Source organism: Neomonachus schauinslandi, chromosome 2, assembly GCF_002201575.2.
Source record: "Neomonachus schauinslandi chromosome 2, ASM220157v2, whole genome shotgun sequence".
Taxonomy (NCBI): Eukaryota; Metazoa; Chordata; class Mammalia; order Carnivora; family Phocidae; genus Neomonachus; species Neomonachus schauinslandi.
Window position 1 is genome coordinate 203,831,367 of NC_058404.1, and position 17,323 is coordinate 203,848,689.

Genomic DNA, 17,323 nt, shown 5'->3' on the forward strand with positions numbered 1-17,323 from the left:
GTCAGGCTCCCCGCTCAGCGGAGAGTCTGCTTCTCCCTCTGCCTCTGCTCCTCCCCCTGCTTGTGCACTCGCTCTAGCTCTCTCTCGGACAAATAAATAAATAAAAACTACTGAGACTTACCACGTGGTCTCACACATGGTCTGTCCCGGAAACTGTCCCGAGTGCCCGTGAGAACGCGTGTGGGGTTGTCGCTGGGTGGGTGCTCTGTGTGTCTGCTGCGTCTGGCTGGCTGCTTGGGGTTAGTCCTCTGGTCCCTTATTATCTTCAGTCTGGCTGTTCATCCACTATTGAGAGTGGGGGACTGACATCTCCAACTGTTCCTGTACCTCTGGTTATTTCTCCTTTCAATTCGGTCAGCTTTTGCTTCATATAGTTTGATGGTCTGTCATTGGGTGTGTGAATGTTTATAATTGTTATATTTTCTTTTACTGAAATGTTATTAATATATACTGTCCTTTGTCTCTTGTAACCATTTTTGAATTTAAGTCTATTTTGTCTGATGTGAGTGTAGCCACCCGTGCTCTCCTCTGGTCACTATTTGCATGGAGTATGTTTTTCCATTCCTTCATTTTCAATCTATTTGTGTCTGGATCTCAAGTGAGTCTCTTGTAGACAACCTATGGTTGGATCTTGTGTTTTTATCTATTCTGCCAATCTCTGTCTTTTGATTGGAGAGTTTAATCCATTTACATGTAAGTAATTACTGATAAGGAGGGACTTACTTCTGTCATTGTGCTCTTTTCTATGTGCATTATAGATTTTTTCCTCTCATTTCCTGCATTACTGTCTTCTTTGTGTTTAGTTGCTTTTTTGTAGTGAATCGTTTAAATTCCTTTCTCATTTCCATTTGTGTATATTCTATAGCTGTTTTCTCTATGGTTACCATGGAAATAAAGTTATAACACTCTAACTTTGCTTTATAACAGCTTAACTTCAACAACATGCAAAAACTCTGCTCCTTTACAGCTCTGTCCCCACCCCTTTCAGTTGTTGATGCCACAAAATTATATCTTTATACATTGTGTGCCCCAAACATGAGCTAGTAATTATCTTAAATGCATTAACCTCTTAAATTTAAGAAAATGTAAAGAAAAGTTAAGAAAACAAAATGTGGAGTTACAAACCATTGTTACAATAGCTTATATAGTATTATAAGTTGACTAATTGAACATAATAAAAAAATGGCTTATGTAACTGTCCACATATTCACCTTTCTTGAGATCTTTATTTCTCCATATGGCTTTGAGATACTGTCTAGTGTCCTTCCATTTCACCCTGCAGGACTCCTTGAGCATTTCTTCCAGGGCATGTGTAGTGATCACATCTCCCTCAGCTTTTCTTTATCTGGGAATGTCTCAGTCTCTCCCTCACCCTTGAAGGACAGTTTGGCCAGATGCAGGATGCTTGGTTGACAGGTTTTTCCTTTTAGCTCTTTAAAAATATTGGCCCACTGTCTTCTGGCCTCTAAAGTTTCTGATGAGAGATCTGCTCACTGACCTTATTGAGGATCCCTGATATGTGATGAGTACACACAAGCTTTCAAGATTCTGTCTTTATGGGATGCCTGGGTGGCTCAGTCAGGTAAGTGTCTGCCTTCGGCTCAGGTCATGATGGTCCTGGGATCGAGTCCTGCATTAGGCTCCCTGCTCAGCGGGGAGTCTGCTTCTCCCTCTGCCTGATGCTCCCCCTGCTTGTGCTTGCTCTCTCTCTGACAAATAAATAAAATCTAAAAAAAAAAAAAAAAGATTCTCTATCTTTGGCTTTCAAAAGTTTGATTATAATATGTCTTGGTGTTAATCTCTTTGATTCATATTACTTGGAGAAGCCCATTGAGCTTCTTGGATATTTGTATTTAAATGTTTCATCGAATTGGGAGTCTTCAGCCATTATTTCTCCAAATATTCCCTCTGGTCCTTTCTCTCTCTCTCTTCCTTCTGGACCCCCACAATGCATATGCTAGTCTGCTTGATGGTGTCCCACAGGTCTCCTGAGCTCTGTTCACTTTTCTTCAGTCTTTTTTCCATCTGTTCCTCAGACTCAATAATTCTGTTGTTCTCTCTTCAAGTTCACAGATTCTTTCTTCTGCCTGCTCAGATCTGTTCAATCTCTAGTGAATTTTTCATTTCAGTTACTGTGCTTTCCAGCTCCAGAATTTTTTAGTTTCTTTCATGCATTTTCTATCCTTTTATTGATATTTCATTTTGTTCACACATAGCTTTCTTGACTTTCTCTACATCCTCTTTCAGTTCCTTGAGTATCTTTTTCTTTTTTAAGATTTTATTGTTTTTAGTAATATCTGCACCCAATGTGGAGTTTGAACTCACAACCCCGAGATCAAAAGTCATATGCTCTTCTGACTGAGCCAGCCAGCCACCCCTCTTTGAGCATCTTTAAGACAGTTGTTTTAATGTTTTTGTCTAGTAGATCTGCCATTAGGTCTTTTTCAGGGACAGTTTCTGCTGATTTTTTTTTTTTATCCCTTTGAATAGGATGCTTTCCTGTTTCTTTGTATGCCTTGAGATATTTTGTTGAAAACTGGACATTTGAATCTAATAATGTGGTAACTGTGAAAATCAGATGTTTCCCCCTTCCCCAGGGTTTGCAATTTTGTGTTATTGTTTTGATTATTAGTTTTATTTTTTAACTGCTGTAGGTTGTCTCTGGGCTAAGGATCAGCCTGAGGTGTAACTTAAGGTCTTCTCAGGTCTTTTCTGAGCCTTTCTCTGGACATGCATGGTCACTTTCTAATTTTCCCCTTATGTACAGTTTTTTCTTTAATTTTATTTATTTATTTGACAGAGAGAGAGACAGAGAGAGCAGGAACACAAGCAGTGGAGTGGGAGAGGGAGAAGTGGGCTTCCTGCCAAGCAGGGACCCCGATGTGGGGCTCGATCCCAGGACCCTGGGATCATGACCTGAGCCGAAGGCAGACACTTAACAACTGAGCCACCCAGCTGACCCACGTGCAGTTGTTTTTTTAACAACTTACTATCTGGCTCCCAAAAGGAGGAAAAAGAGGAAGATAAAGTGAGTGGGGAGAAAAAGGGCTCCAGCCTTTTAATCCCCGGAAGGCACTTCAACTGGAGGGGGAGGGGCTTGCAACAGTGGCCGTCCACCTCTGTGTCTGCACCTGTGTGATCAAAAGCAGTCCTCAAAGCACAGATCCCTGATATTTGGAGGACAGGGTCCTTTTTGCCCACCCAAGCTCCTGCACACTATGTGCTCGCTGCTCCAGAAACTCAAGTGCAGCTGTGTGCTGTGAGGCTGGGGCTGGGGGCTGAGGTAGTTGCTACTGTGCTAAGAGCTGAAACTGATCTAAATTAACCATAATTTACCCTATGTTACACACATTCTGCCCCTGCACCTGTTGTCCAGGTGGGGAGATAGAGTTCTGGTGTTTCCTGTTGTGCCATCTTCCCAGAACCTTCCAACCTGTTATATTCTTAATTCGGGACATTTTATTAATCTGTCTTTCAATTCATTAGTACTCTTTTCGGCTGTGTTCAATATACAGCCAAGCCTCCTAACTGGGTTTTTGGGATTGCACTTTTAAGCTCTAGAATTCCTATTTGGTTCTTTTCAAATTCTGTCTGTCACCTTTTCTGCTCCCTATTTCCTGATATAGTCAAGGTTCTTCTTCTTTTTTTTTTTTTTAAGTATAGCTACTTTAAAACCTGTGTCTGATAATTTTTGTGTTTCTGATCATTTGTGGTCATTTTCTTTTTTTCCACGCATGGTGCTTTGCTCCCTTGTGCACTTGATTTGCTTTACTATGTACTACTCATTGTCCTTGAAAAATTATTGGTTAGTTTTCCAAGGCCTATGATGAAGATACCTTTCCCCTGGGATCATTCGAATTTGCTTCCACCAGTTACCATGGGAAGTGGTATTTTAAAGCAATTTCAAAACCATTTTTTTTTAAAGATTTTATTTATTTATTTGAGAGAGAGAGAGTGAGAGACAGAGAGCATGAGAGGGGGGAGGGTCAGAGGGAGAAGCAGACTCCCTACCGAGCAGGGAGCCAGATGCGGGACTCGATCCTGGGACTCCAGGATCATGACCTGAGCCGAAGGCAGTCGCTTAACCAACTGAGCCACCCAGGCGCCCAATTTCAAAACCATTTTAAATCATTTTAAAATAATTTCATTGCGGCAAACCATTTAACTCTAGGAAACAAACTGCGGGTTGCTGGAGAGGAGGTGGGTGGGGGGATGGGGTAAATGGGTGATGGGCATTAATGCAGGAGGGCACATGTGATGAGCACTGGGTGATATATGCAAGTGTTGAATCACTAAATTCTACCCCTGAAACTAATAGTACACTATATGTTAATTAACTTGAATTTAAATAAAATCTTGAAAGAAAAAAGAAAAATTTCATTGCTATTGCTTGAATTTTCTTAGCACATTATTTGGTATATAAGTTGGTTGCAATTCCACACCAACCAGAGCAAGCCCTTGTGTTACAGCCTCTCAGGGGTGCGTCTTCTCTTCCTTTCTCCCTCAATATCAAGACAGCTCACTCCCAGGCCTGTGGGCAAGGAGAGAAGGACTGGGCACAAAGCCCTGGCTCCCACTTCTATCCTCCCAGCCCTGCCCAGCTATTAAAGCCACACCTGAGTTAACGTGACCTGATCCTCTGCACCTTGGCCTCACACCCTCTGCACCTGTCTCCCCCAGGCCAAACTTGATGTCATCTTTGTCTCTTCCTGTTCTCTCACATCCTTTGTGCATGCAGGACTCCCATGGCTCTACCTCTCCACTTTGGTCCTCCCTCTGGGAAGGTGAATGCAGGGGTTGGCGGGGGGGTGAGGGCATGTTGACTGCTAGGAATTGGGCATGGTGGGCCTGTGGGTGCATGTGGTCTGGAAGGAGAAGGTCCCTGGGATATGGTCCCAGGCAGAGCCCAAGGCAAGCACAAAGCAGCTGATCCAGCCTCTTTGAGGCTCCTAAGAGCAGTGTCTAGATGTGCCCAGACCCACTCCCTGGTCACAAAGTGGTGGCGGCCAGAGAGAGTATGGAGGGGTTGAGGGCTCTGGGTGTCAGGGAGGAGGGCATCAAAGGATTCATTCCCAGAGGCACCTGGCTGGCCCAGTCAGTTGAGCATGCGACTCTTGATCTCAGGGTCATGAGTTCGAGTCCCACGTTGGGCATAGAGATTACTTAAAAAAAAAAAAGATTCAGTTCGAGGGAGAGTCCAAGATGGTGGAGGAGTAAGAGAACTTAGTTTCATCTGGTCCCCGGAATTCAGCTAGATAGCTACCAAATCATTCTGAACACTTGTGAACTCAACCAGAGATTGAAGAAAAGAATAGCTACAACTCTACAAATAGAAAAGCGACCACTTTCTGCAAGGTAGGAGGTGTGGAAAAGTGAATCTGAGGCGATATATGGGAAGATAGACCGCAGGGGGCAGGGAGCCTCCATAATCAGGCTACACCAAGTGAACACCCAGCCAAGACCAAGTTTACCGATCACTGAGAACTAACTGCAAAACTCCAGTGCTAGGGGAATACAGCACATAGAATTTATGTATTTTTTTTCCCCCACAATTCTTTAGTCTTTCAATTTTAACTTTTTGTTCTCCTTCCTTTTTCAACCAATTTCTTATTTTATCAACTCTTTTTTTAAATTCTCTTTAGTTTTCTGGGCGCCTGGGTGGCTCAGTTGGTTAAGCGACTGCCTTCGGCTCAGGTCATGATCCTGGAGTCCCGGGATCGAGTCCCGCATCGGGCTCCCTGCTCGGCAGGGAGTCTGCTTCTCCCTCTGACCTTCCTCCCTCTCGTGCTCTCTGTCTCTCATTCTCTCTGTCTCAAATAAATAAATAAAATCTTTAAAAAAAAATTCTCTTTAGTTTTCATTTTTACAGTTACATTTTATCCTTTCATTGTAGTTAATTTTATTTTTGTACACATGTTTTTCTTTCTTTACAATTTTGGCATCTAGTTTTCTAACAAACAGACCAAAATACACATGGGATTGCTCTATTCTGTTCATCTGTCTGATTATATTCACTTTTTAAAAAATTTTTATTATTTTTAAATCAGTTTTGGTCCCTTCTGATTTGTTTAGTGTATATTTCCCTGGGGTCATTGTTGCCATTTTAGTATTTTGTTCTCTTGTTCATCTATTCTTCTCTGGACAGAATGACAGGATGGAAAAACTCACCTCAAAAAAGAGAATGAGAGGCAGTACTGACTGCCAGGGACCTAACCAGTATGGACATAAATAAGATATCAGAACTAGAGTTCAGAATAATGATTATAAAGATACTAGCTGGTCTTGAAAAAAGCATAGAAGACACTAGAGGATCCCTTTCTGGAGAAATAAAAGAACTAAAATCTAACCAAGTCAAAATCAAAAAGGCTATTAATGAGATGCAATAAAAAATGGAGGCTCTAACTGCTAGGATAAATGAGGCAGAAGACCAAATGATGGAGAATAAAGAAGCTGAGAAAAAGAGAGACAAACAACTACTGGATCACGGGGGGAGAATTTGAGAGATAAGTGACACCATAAAGCAAAACAATATTAGAATAACTGGGATCCCAGAAGAGGAAGGGGGGCAGAAGGCATATTGGAGCAAATTATGGTGGAGAATTTCCCTAATCTGGGTAAGGACACAGGCATCAAAATCCAGGAGGCACAGAGAACCCCATAAATCAATAAAAGCAGGCCAACACCCTGACATATAATAGTGAAGCTTGCTAATCTCAGAGACAAAGAGAAAATCCTGAAAGCAGCTCAGGACAAGAGGTCCGTAACCTACAAGGGCAGAAACATTAGACTGGCAGAAGACCTATCCATAGAGACCAGGCAGGCCAGAAAGGACTGGCATGATATATTCAGGGTGCTAAATGAGAAAAATATACAGCCAAGAATACTTTATCCAGCTAGGATGTCATTCAAAATAGAAGGAGTGATAAAAAGCTTCCAGGACAAACAGAAACTAAAAGAATTTGTGATCACCAAACCAGCCCTACAAGAAATATTAAAAGGCATCCTCTAAGCAAAGAGAGACCCTAAAAGTAACACAGACCAGAAAGGAACAGAGACAATATAAAGTATCAGTCACTTCACAGGTAATACAATGGCACTTAATTCATATCTTTCAATAGTTACTCTGCATGTAAATGGGCTAAATGGCCCAATCAAAAGACACACGGTATCAGATTGGATAAAAAAACAAGACCCATCGATATGCTGTCTGCAAGAGACTCATTTGAGACCCAAAGACACCCCCAGATTGAAAGTGAGGGGGTGGAAAACCATTTACCATGCTAATGGACACCAAAAGAAAGCTGGGGTGGCAATCCTTATATCAGACAAATTAGATTTTAAACCAAAGACTATAATAAGAGATGAGGAAGGACACTATATCCTACTTAAAGGGTCTATCCAACAAGAAGATCTAACAATTGTAAATATTTATGCCCCTAATATGGGAGCAGCCAATTATATAAGCCAATTCATAACAAAATCAAAGAAACACATAGACAATAATACAATAATAGTAGGGGACTTTAACACCCCCCTCACTGCAGTGGACAGATCATCTAAGCAGAAGATCAACAAGGAAATAAGGGCTTTGAATGACACACTGGACCAGATGGACATCACAGATATAGTCAGAACATTCCATCCCAAAGCAACAGAATACACATTCTTCTCTAGTGCACATGGAACATTCTCCAGAAGAGATCACATCCTGGGTCACAAATCAGGTCTCAACCGGTACCAAAATACTGGGATTATTCCCTGCATATTTTCGGAACACAAGGCTTTGAAACTGGAACTCAATCACAAGAGGAAAGTTGGAAAGAATTCACATACATGGAGGTTAAAGAGCTTCCTACTATAGAATGAATGGGTCAACCAGGAAATTAAAGAAGAATTTTTTAAAAATCATGGAAACAAATGAAAATGAAAACACAACGGTTCAAAACCTTTGGGATGCAGCAAAAGTGGTTCTAAGAGGTAAGTATATAGCAATACAAGCCTTACTGAAGAAACAAGAAAGATCTGAAATACACAACCTAACCTTACACCTAAAGGAGCTGGAGAAAGAACAGCAAATAAAGCCTAAACCCAGCAGGAGATGAGAAATAATAAAGATCAGAGCAGAAATCAATGAAATAGAAACCAACAGAACAGTAGAACAGATCAACGAAACTAGGAGCTGATTCTTTGAAAGAATTAATAAGGTTGATAAACCTGGGACACCTGGGTGGGTCAGTCGTTAAGCATCTGCCTTTGGCTCAGGTCATGATCCCCGGGTCCTGGGATGGAGCCCCACATCAGGCTCCCTGTTCAGCAGGGAGCGTGTTGCTCCCCCTGCTTCTGTACTCTGTCTCTCTCTGGCAAATAAATAAAATCTTAAAAAAAAAAAAAAAAAGATTGGTAAACCCCTGGTCAGACTTATCAAAAAGAAAAGAGAAAGGACCCAAATAAATAAAATCATGAATGAAAGAGGAGAGATCACAACCAACACCAAAGAAATACAAACAATTATAAGAACACATTATGAGCAACTATATGCCAGCAAATTAGACAATCTGGAAGAAATGGATGCATTCCTAGAGACATATAAACTACCAAAACTGAACCAGCAAGAAATAGAAAACCTGAACAGACCCATAACCACTAAGGAAATTGAAGCAGTCATCAGAAATCTCCCAACAAACAACAGCCCAGGCCCAGATGGCTTCCCAAGGGAATTCTACCAAACATTTAAAGAAGAATTAATACCTATTCTTCCGAAGCTGTTTCAAAAAATAGAAATGGAAGGAAAACTTCCAAACTCATTTTATGAGGCCAGCATTACCCTGATCCCAAAACCACACAAAGACCCCATCAAAAAGGATAATTACAGACCAATATCCCTGATGAACATGGATGTCAAAATTCTCACCAAAATACTAGCCAATAGGATCCAACAGTACATTAAAAGGATTATTTACCACGACCAAGTGGGATTTATCCCTAGGCTGCAAGGTTGGTTCAACATGTGCAAATCAATCAATGTGATACAAAACATTAATAAAAGAAAGGAAAGGAACCATATGATCCTCTCAATAGATGCAGAAAAAATATTTGACGAAGTACAGCATCCTTTCTTGATTAAAACTCTCCACAGTGTAGGGATAGAAGGTACATACCTCAATATCATAAAAGCCATCTGTGAAAAACCCACAGCGAATATCATTCTCAATGGGAAAAAACTGAGAGCTTTTCCCCTAAGGTCAGGTACATGACAGGGATGCCCACTCTCACCATTATTGTTCAACATTGTACTAGAAGTCCTAGCCTCAGCAATCAGACAACAAAAAGAAATAAAAGGCATCTGAGTCAGCAAAGAAGAAGTCAAACTCTCACACTTCACAGATGATATGATACTCTATGTGGAAAATCCAAAAGTCTCCACCCCAAAATTGCTGGAACTCATACAGGAATTCAGTAAAGTGGCAGGATATGAAATCAATGCACAGAAATCGTTAGATTTCTATACACTAACAAGAGACAGAAGAAAGAGAAATTAAGGAGTCGATCCCACTTACAACTGCACCAAAAACCATAAGATACCGAGGAATAAACCTAAACAAAGAGGCAAAGGATCTGTACTCAGAAAACTATAGAACATTCATGAAAGAAATTGAGGAAGACACAAAGAAATGGAAAAACGTTCCATGCTCATGGATTGGAAGAACAAATATATTTTTTTAAGATTTTATTTATTTATTTGAGAGAGAGAGAATGAGAGACAGAGAGCATGACAGGGAGGAGGGTCAGAGGGAGAAGCAGACTCCCCGCTGAGCAGGGAGCCCGATGCGGGACTCGATTCTGGGACTCCAGGATCATGACCTGAGCTGAAGGCTGTCGCTCAACCAACTGAGCCACCCAGACGCCCTGGAAGAACAAATATTATTAAATGTCTATGCTTCCTAGAGCAATCTACACATTCAATGCAATCCCTATAAAAATCTTTTTCCACAGAGCTGGAGGAAAAATCCTAAATCCTAAAATCATAAAATTTGTATGGAACCAGAAAAGACCCCGAATAGCCAGAGGAATGTTGAAAAAGAATAGCAAAGCTGGCGGCATCACAATTCCGGACTTCCAGCTCTATTACAAAGCTGTCATCATCAAGAGAGCATGGTACTGGCACAAAAATAGACACATAGACCAATGAAACAGAACAGAGAGCCCAGATATGGACCCTCAACTCTACGGTCAACTAATCTTTGACAAAGCAGGAAAGAATATGCAATGGTCAAAAGACAGTCTCTTCAACAAATGGTGCTGGGAAAATCGGACAGCCACATGCAGAAGAATGAAACTGGAGCATTTCCTTACACCACACACAAAAATAAACTCCAAATGGTTGAAAGACCTAAATGTGAGACAGGAGTCCATCGAAATCCTTGAGAGAACACAGGCAGCAACCTCTTCGACTTTGGCCGCAGCAAATTCTTGCTAGAGACATCTCTAAAGGCAAGGGTAACAAAGGCAAAAATGAACTATTGGGACTTCATCAAGTGGAAAAACTTTTGAACAGCAAAGGGAACAGTCAACAAAACCAAAAGACAACCGACAGAATGGGAGAAGATACTTGCAAACATTTTATCAGATAAAGGGCTAGCATCCAAAATCTTTAAGGAACTTATCAAACTCAACACCCAAAGAACAAATTATCCCATCAAGAAATGGGCAGAGGACATGAACAAACATTACTCCAAAGAAGACATCCAAATGGCCAACAGACACATGAAAGAGTGCTCAACATCACTCGGCATCAGGGAAATCCAAATCAAAACCACAATGAGATACTACCTCACACCAGTCAGAATGGCTAAAATTAACAAGTCAGGAAACGACAGATGTTGGCGGGGATGCGGAGAAAGGGGAACCCTCCTACACTGTTGGTGGGAATGCAAGCTGGTGCAGCCACTCTGGAAAACAGTATGGAGGTTCCTCAAAAAGTTGAAAATAGAGCTACCCTACGACCCAGCAATTGCACTACTGGGTATTTACCCCAAAGATACAAACGTAGTGATCCAAAGGGGTACATGCACCCCAATGTTTATAGCGGCAATGTCCACAATAGCCCAACTATGGAAAGAGCCAAGATGTCTATCGACAGATGAATGGATAAAGAAGATGTGGTATATATATACTATGGAATATTACTCAGCCATCAAAAAATATGAAGTCTTGCCATTTGCAACAACATGGATGGAACTAGAGGGTATTATGCTAAGCGAAATAAGTCAGAAAATGACAATTATCATATGATCTCTCTCGTATGTGGAATTTAAGAAACAAAACAGAGGATTACAGGGGAAGAGAGGATAAAATAAAACAAGACGAAACCAGAGAGGGAGACAAAGCATAAGAGACTCTTAATATCAGGAAAAAACCTGAGGGTTGCTGGAGGGGAGGGGGGGATGGGGTAACTGGGGGATGGGCATGAAGGAGGGCATGTGATGTGATGAGCACTGGGGTTAATGCAACTGATGAATCACTGAAGTCTACATCTGAAACTAGTAATACATTATATGTTAATTAACTGAGTTTAAATAAAAAATATTCATTTCCAGAGCTTCCTGGTATCACTGCAGAGGCCATACCCATGCTGACAACGCCTAGACCCAATCTGCAGCCTGTGGAGGCTCTGAAGCCAGGCCTGGAGAGCCAACGTCTCTAAGGCACAATTTCTGACATGAATCTCCCCCCAAGGGTTCTCTCTGCACCCCTTCACTCCCTCATCTCTCAAGGCGGCTCTCGGCAAGGCCAGCGGCCCCTCCCTCCCAGGGAGCCTGACCATACTGGGGTACCCAGGCAGCACTGTCTCTCCCGCCATCTGCCCCCACTCTCCCACTGGCTGCAGTGGCCTCTTCCGCGTGTGCCCCTTTGTCCAAGCCCCGATCAAGCAGCTCCCCCTCAGGCTTGGGCGTGTGGCCGGCGCTTCCCTGTTCCTGCCCAGGCCAATTTCCTGCCCCCAGCCCCAGGCCCCTGGCACTCGTGTCCTTATGCTTCCCATGCATCTTCTGAAGGCCCTGCAGTTCTAGATGCTGCAGACACAGCAGGGAGCCAAAGAGATACAGGCTCCTGCCCTCCAGGGCCTGGCATCCCAATGAGAAGATACAGATCAGGGCCCCTCCCAGCAGCCGCAGGGACAATATGGGCCAAGTCCTTCTTCACGAGGGCTCTCCCTGAGCATTGTAGGACGTCTAGCAGGAGCCTCCTCTATCCAGGAGCACCTCTCCCCTGCACCATGACAACCCAGAATATCCCCAGATAGTGCCAAATATCCTTGAGGGCAAAGTTCCTCCCCTCCCTCCAAGAACTCTGGATACAACGAAAAATCACCATATCGAATAAAGTGTATCGTGAGTCAGAAGATGAGAATTGTAAGGAGAATTAAAAACGTCGGACAGGGTAAAGGGGTCTAGGGAGGATGGGAGTGTAATGGGCTGAATGTTTGTATCCCCCCAATCTATATTTTGGAGCCCTAACCCCCAGTGTGGCTGCATTTGGAGCAGGGGTGCCTCTCTGGAAAAAATCAAGGTTAAATAAAGTCATAGAGGAGGGGCCCTAATGTGATAGGATTAGTGTCCTCATAAGAAGAGACACTACCCCAGTGAGCAATCCCCTCACCCCCGTTAGGATGGCTCTCATCAAAGAGACAAGAAACAACAGGTGACCAGCTCCCACTTCAGCTCCCCCTCCCAGAGCCCCCTCCCCAGAGCGGAGCCCACCCGAGGGCCCCTCTCCCGCCCCCCCAGCCCAGCCACTGGGCCAGAACATCAGCCCCGGGGGGCAGACCCCCTCCAGCCTGCCTCCCACCAGCCCAGCCCTGTCAGACCCCCCTAAAGCATGAAAACCTTCCGATTCCTGGGAGACTTCTCCCACCTCCTAGCCATCATCTTGCTACTGCTCTAAATCTGGAAGTCCCGCCCGCCCTTGTGCCGCGATTTCAGGGAAGAGCCGGTCCTGTTTGCTGTGGTGTTCACTGGCTGATACCTGGACCTCTTCACCAACTACATCTCACCGTACAACACATGCATGCAGGCGGTCTACACTGCCTGTTCCTTCACCACAGTCTGGATGATTTACAGCAAGTTCAAAGCCACTTACAATGGAACCACGACACATTCCGGTGGAATTCCTTGTTGTTCCCACGGCCATCCTGGTGTTCCTGGTCAACTATGACTTTACCCCTCTAGAGATCCTCTGGACCTTCTCCATCTATCTGGAGTCGGTAGCCATCCTGCCCCAGCTGTTCTTGGTGAGCAAGACCAGGGAGGCCGAGACGATCACCAGCCACTGCTTGTCCGCGCTGGGCGTCTACCACTCGCTCTAATCTCTTCAACTGCATCTGGCGCTACCACTTCGAGGGCTTCTTCGACCTCATCGCCATTGTGGCGGGCCTAGTCCAGACTGTCCTCTACTGCGATTTCTTCTACCTCTCCATCACCAAAGTCCTGAAGGGGAAGAAGCTGAGTTTGCCGGCATAGCCCTGGGCCCTGCCATCCCCTCTTCTCGGCGGCCCGCAAGAGGTGGAGGAAGGCAGCGAACGACGAAGAGCCTTCTGTCCAGGGGTGACTTTTTAAAGAACCAACCTCTCCACACTCCCCAGGCCCTCTCCTGCCGGGTTTCAGGGGGGCAGTGGAGGACCCAAGTCTTGGGGAGCTCAGGACCTGGGGTGTTTGTAGTTTTTTGCCTTTTAGAGAAGAAAAAAAAAATCTTTCCGCTAAAAAAAAAAAAAGTAAAGAAACAACAGGTGCTGGCGAGGTTGTGGAGAAAAGGGGACCCTCGTGCACTGTTGGTAGGAAGGTAAGTTGGTGCAGCCACTGTGGAAACAGTATGGAGTTCCTCAAAAAATAAAAATAGAACTTACCCTATGACCCAGCAGTCCTACCCCTGGGGACGTGTCTTAAGAAAATAAAAACACTGATGTGAAAAGATATGTGCACCTGCCCCCCACATTCACAGGGCCTCAGCCGCAGAAAGGCTTGGACTGTCCCTGGGGGCAGAGGGGATCTGGGAACACGGTGAGCGGAGAGGGACAGTGGCTGGTGATGATTTAAAAGGTCTTTCCGTCAGGTCAGCAGCCTTGGTCACAGCAGAGTGGCCCAAGGGTCCACCTGCAGATAAGTGGATAAACAAAACATGGTCCATCCCTAAAGTGGAGTGTTATTCGGCCTTAAACAGGGAGGACGTGCTGATACCTGCCACCACCTGGGTGAACCCTGAGGACACTGGGCTCAGTGACATGAGCCAGCCACAAAGGGCAACACTGGATGGTCCCACTTCCGTGAGTCCCCAGAGGAGTCAGATCATAGCGACAGAAAGGGGATGGTGGGTGTCGGGGGGCTGGGGACGGGGAGAGATGGGGAGCTGGTGTTTCTTGGGGGCAGTTTGGGAAGATGAACAAGTTCTGGAGGTGGAGGGTGGGGATGGTTGCACAACAGTGTGAACGTGCTTCCTGCCACTGACTGGACACTTAAAATGGTCAGAATGGTACATTTTATGTTACGTATATGTTACCGCAATTTAAAAAAGGTGGAAGAAAAAGTCCTGGCTGCCTTGGAAGCCTGGACCACAAGGGGGCGGGCCACCGCGAGACCGAGCGGCGAGTCAGGAGTCCCGACGAGGGGCGGCGGGCGGCGGCGGAGGGAGGTGCAGCAGACACGATTTCCAGGGCTGTCGCCGGTCTGGTGCGAGCATCTGCAGGGACAGACTGCCCTGGCCGGAGACAGGGAAGGCTGTGGGCAGAGCAGCTGTTTGATCTTGGGGTGGGGAGGAGGGGTGCAATCAGATCAGTTTTGGACTCGCAGACACCGACAAGTCCATTCTCCACGTACCGGTGCTCGGGAGGCGGCTGGACGTGCGAGTCCGAGGCTGCATGCTGGGGCGCACAGCCACAACTGGATACCGTCGCAGAGGTATCTCCGGAGGGGACATGAAGAAGGGGGGGCAAAGCACTGCCCAGCAGCGCCCAGAGGGCTGCCGCCCTGAGGAGGAGCGCTGGGGGGAGGGGACCGCGGGGCTGCTGAGCCGGGGGGGGGGGGGGGGGGTACTGAGTACTGTCCCTAGATTCTGCAGGTGGTTCAGGGTAGCCGGGGTCGCAGGCCGGGCAGGAGTGGGCTCAAGAGAGAAAGAAGGAGAAAGTGGACCGCGGGGAGAGGTGCAGCCGAGGCGGGGTGGGGGCTAGGGACTCACGAGGTTTGTTTCCCTCGGGTACAAAAAAAAAATCACGGGGGCGCCTTGGTGGCTCAGTCGGTCACGCGGCTGACTCTTGATCTCCGCTCAGGTCTTGAACTCGGGGTCCTGAGTTCCAGAAAAGAAAAACAAATCACAGCCTGTTCGCGGAAGAGAAGGTTCCAATTGAGAGGCGAAAGCCGGTGCCCTGGGGAGGGGACCCCAGCGCTGGGGGGATGGAGAGCGAGCGAGCTCCGCGGCACCCGCACTCAAGACCCGGGCAGCTCCGTCGGCCGCCCCAGGTCCCGCCCCCGACATCCCGCGGCCCCTGGCGGCCGCTCGGTCCCCCGGGTAGGCACTCGCGGTGGCGGCAGGAGGTCGAGGGTGTGTTCGGCTCGAAGGTCAGGCTGGACCGTGGGTTGAAATGAACCCGAAGAAGAGGATCCCAGGGTGCCGGGGAAGGGGGAGTACGCACGCGATGATGGATCCGCGGTGCCATCGGGACCCCGGGGACGCGGCGCACCAGCAACCCCTCCCTACTAAGCAGGACGCGCTGGACAAGCCTGCAGCGGGGCCGGGAAGAGCGTGCTTCCAGAGCACGGCTGCCTGAGGTCTACCGGCGCCTTGCTTCTGTGTAGGCTGGGTCCCCCTCCGCGCGTGGACGTGGCTGTGTGCCGGCGCGCGGAGAGGGTGACCGGCGCAAGTCACAAGCGTGAGACGGAGAGGCAGAAAAAAGAGAGGCCGAGTGGCGTCTTCGGCCCCAGGGGCCCCGCAAGCCTGCAGCGCTGGGCTCCGCCGTCCGGGCTCGCGGCGAGGAAGAGCGCGGAAATGCGCACGTCCGGGATCGCGGCCCACAGTCTCCCCCGCCCAGGCCCCCCGGGAGCCCGCCCGACCCGGAAGAGGAGAGAGTGGCGGTCACGAGCACCGCCCCTCCCCTGGGTCGGGAAGCCAGCGGCCTGAGGGGGCCACAGCGGACCTGAGGCCCGGCGCAGGGGGCGGAGACGTAGAGGCGCGGTGCTGCCCCGCACAGAGCGGGCTGCTGGGGTCTCCCGCACGCACGCGGCCGGGACGTGGGCCTGGGGCGCCTTCCCCGGAGCTGCTGGGCTTTGCGGGGACCCAGCCGACGCCAAGTGGAGCGCGTCCTTTGCAGAGGGGCGGGTCTACCCCGCACGCGTGGGCCCGGCAGGAACCTGAAACCTGCGCGCCTCGGCGGGGGCCACGCGAGGCTCTTTACTTCCAACAGCCCTGAGCATTCACGAGGGAGAAAAGGGCACAGAGAAGCCAAGCGACCCCTCCGAGGTCACAGAGCCGGGGAAGGTGGTAAGACCTCAAGGCTGGGAGAGGCGGGGCCGAAGGGGGAGTGGCAAATAGTTGTCCACGCTCCGAGAGGTGAAGAGGAGGAACCCGGCCGGCCGGAGGGTCAGGGGCGAGGCCGCGGGAGTGAAGATCAGAGAGGGTGGATTCCCCACGGCCCCACAGTCTGGCTCGCTCCTGGCCCTGATCTCCCCGGGGCAGTCTGACCAGACCGGACCCTACTGGCCGGCGGGGAGCCTCCCCAGCCTCTGGCGTGCATAGAGCCCCTCCCTCAGGATCGGCCCCAGGGACACCCCGAGACTCCGCACTGCTGGACTCTAACAGCAGATTTCCCGCTTCCTCGGTTTCGCTCCCGTCCGCAGTGGCTCTGGACGCCGCCTCCTCCCGGCAGCCCTCTGGACTCCAACAACTATGAGCCTGGTGGGGGTGTAGGTGCAGCCCCTGTCAGGGCTGAACACTCGGAGTCTCGGAGCTTCCTCGGTCCCTTTAAACTGGTGGTTCGAGCAGTCTGGGGTTCCCATGACAACGACGGCGGACGGGGGACCCGGGCGGGGTCCGGTCGGAGCGCATGCGTGGTGCGCGCCCGACGCAGCACGTCTTCCCGAGTCGCCGGCGCTGCTGTCGCGGGGTCCCTGAACCGCGGTGAGGGCGGGGTGGGGCGTTCGGGGGCCTGGGGGGCGGGTTGTGGGCTCGGGGTGCACGGGTGCGGGGGGGGTCCCTGAACTGGGATGAGGGCGGAGTAGGGGGTCTGTGAACCCCGGTGAGGGCAGGATGAGAGGGGTTCGCGGGCCCGGGATGGGGCGGG

General features: G+C 48.0%; 1 protein-coding gene and 1 pseudogene across 6 annotated transcripts in view; both read left to right on the top strand.

Moving 5' to 3' along the window:
- GAK (cyclin G associated kinase) overlaps window positions 1-17,323 on the top strand; it is a 364,833-nt gene that overhangs the window by 331,764 nt on the left and 15,746 nt on the right. The window lies entirely within an intron of this gene.
- Window positions 12,877-13,517, top strand: LOC110569719 (annotated as a pseudogene).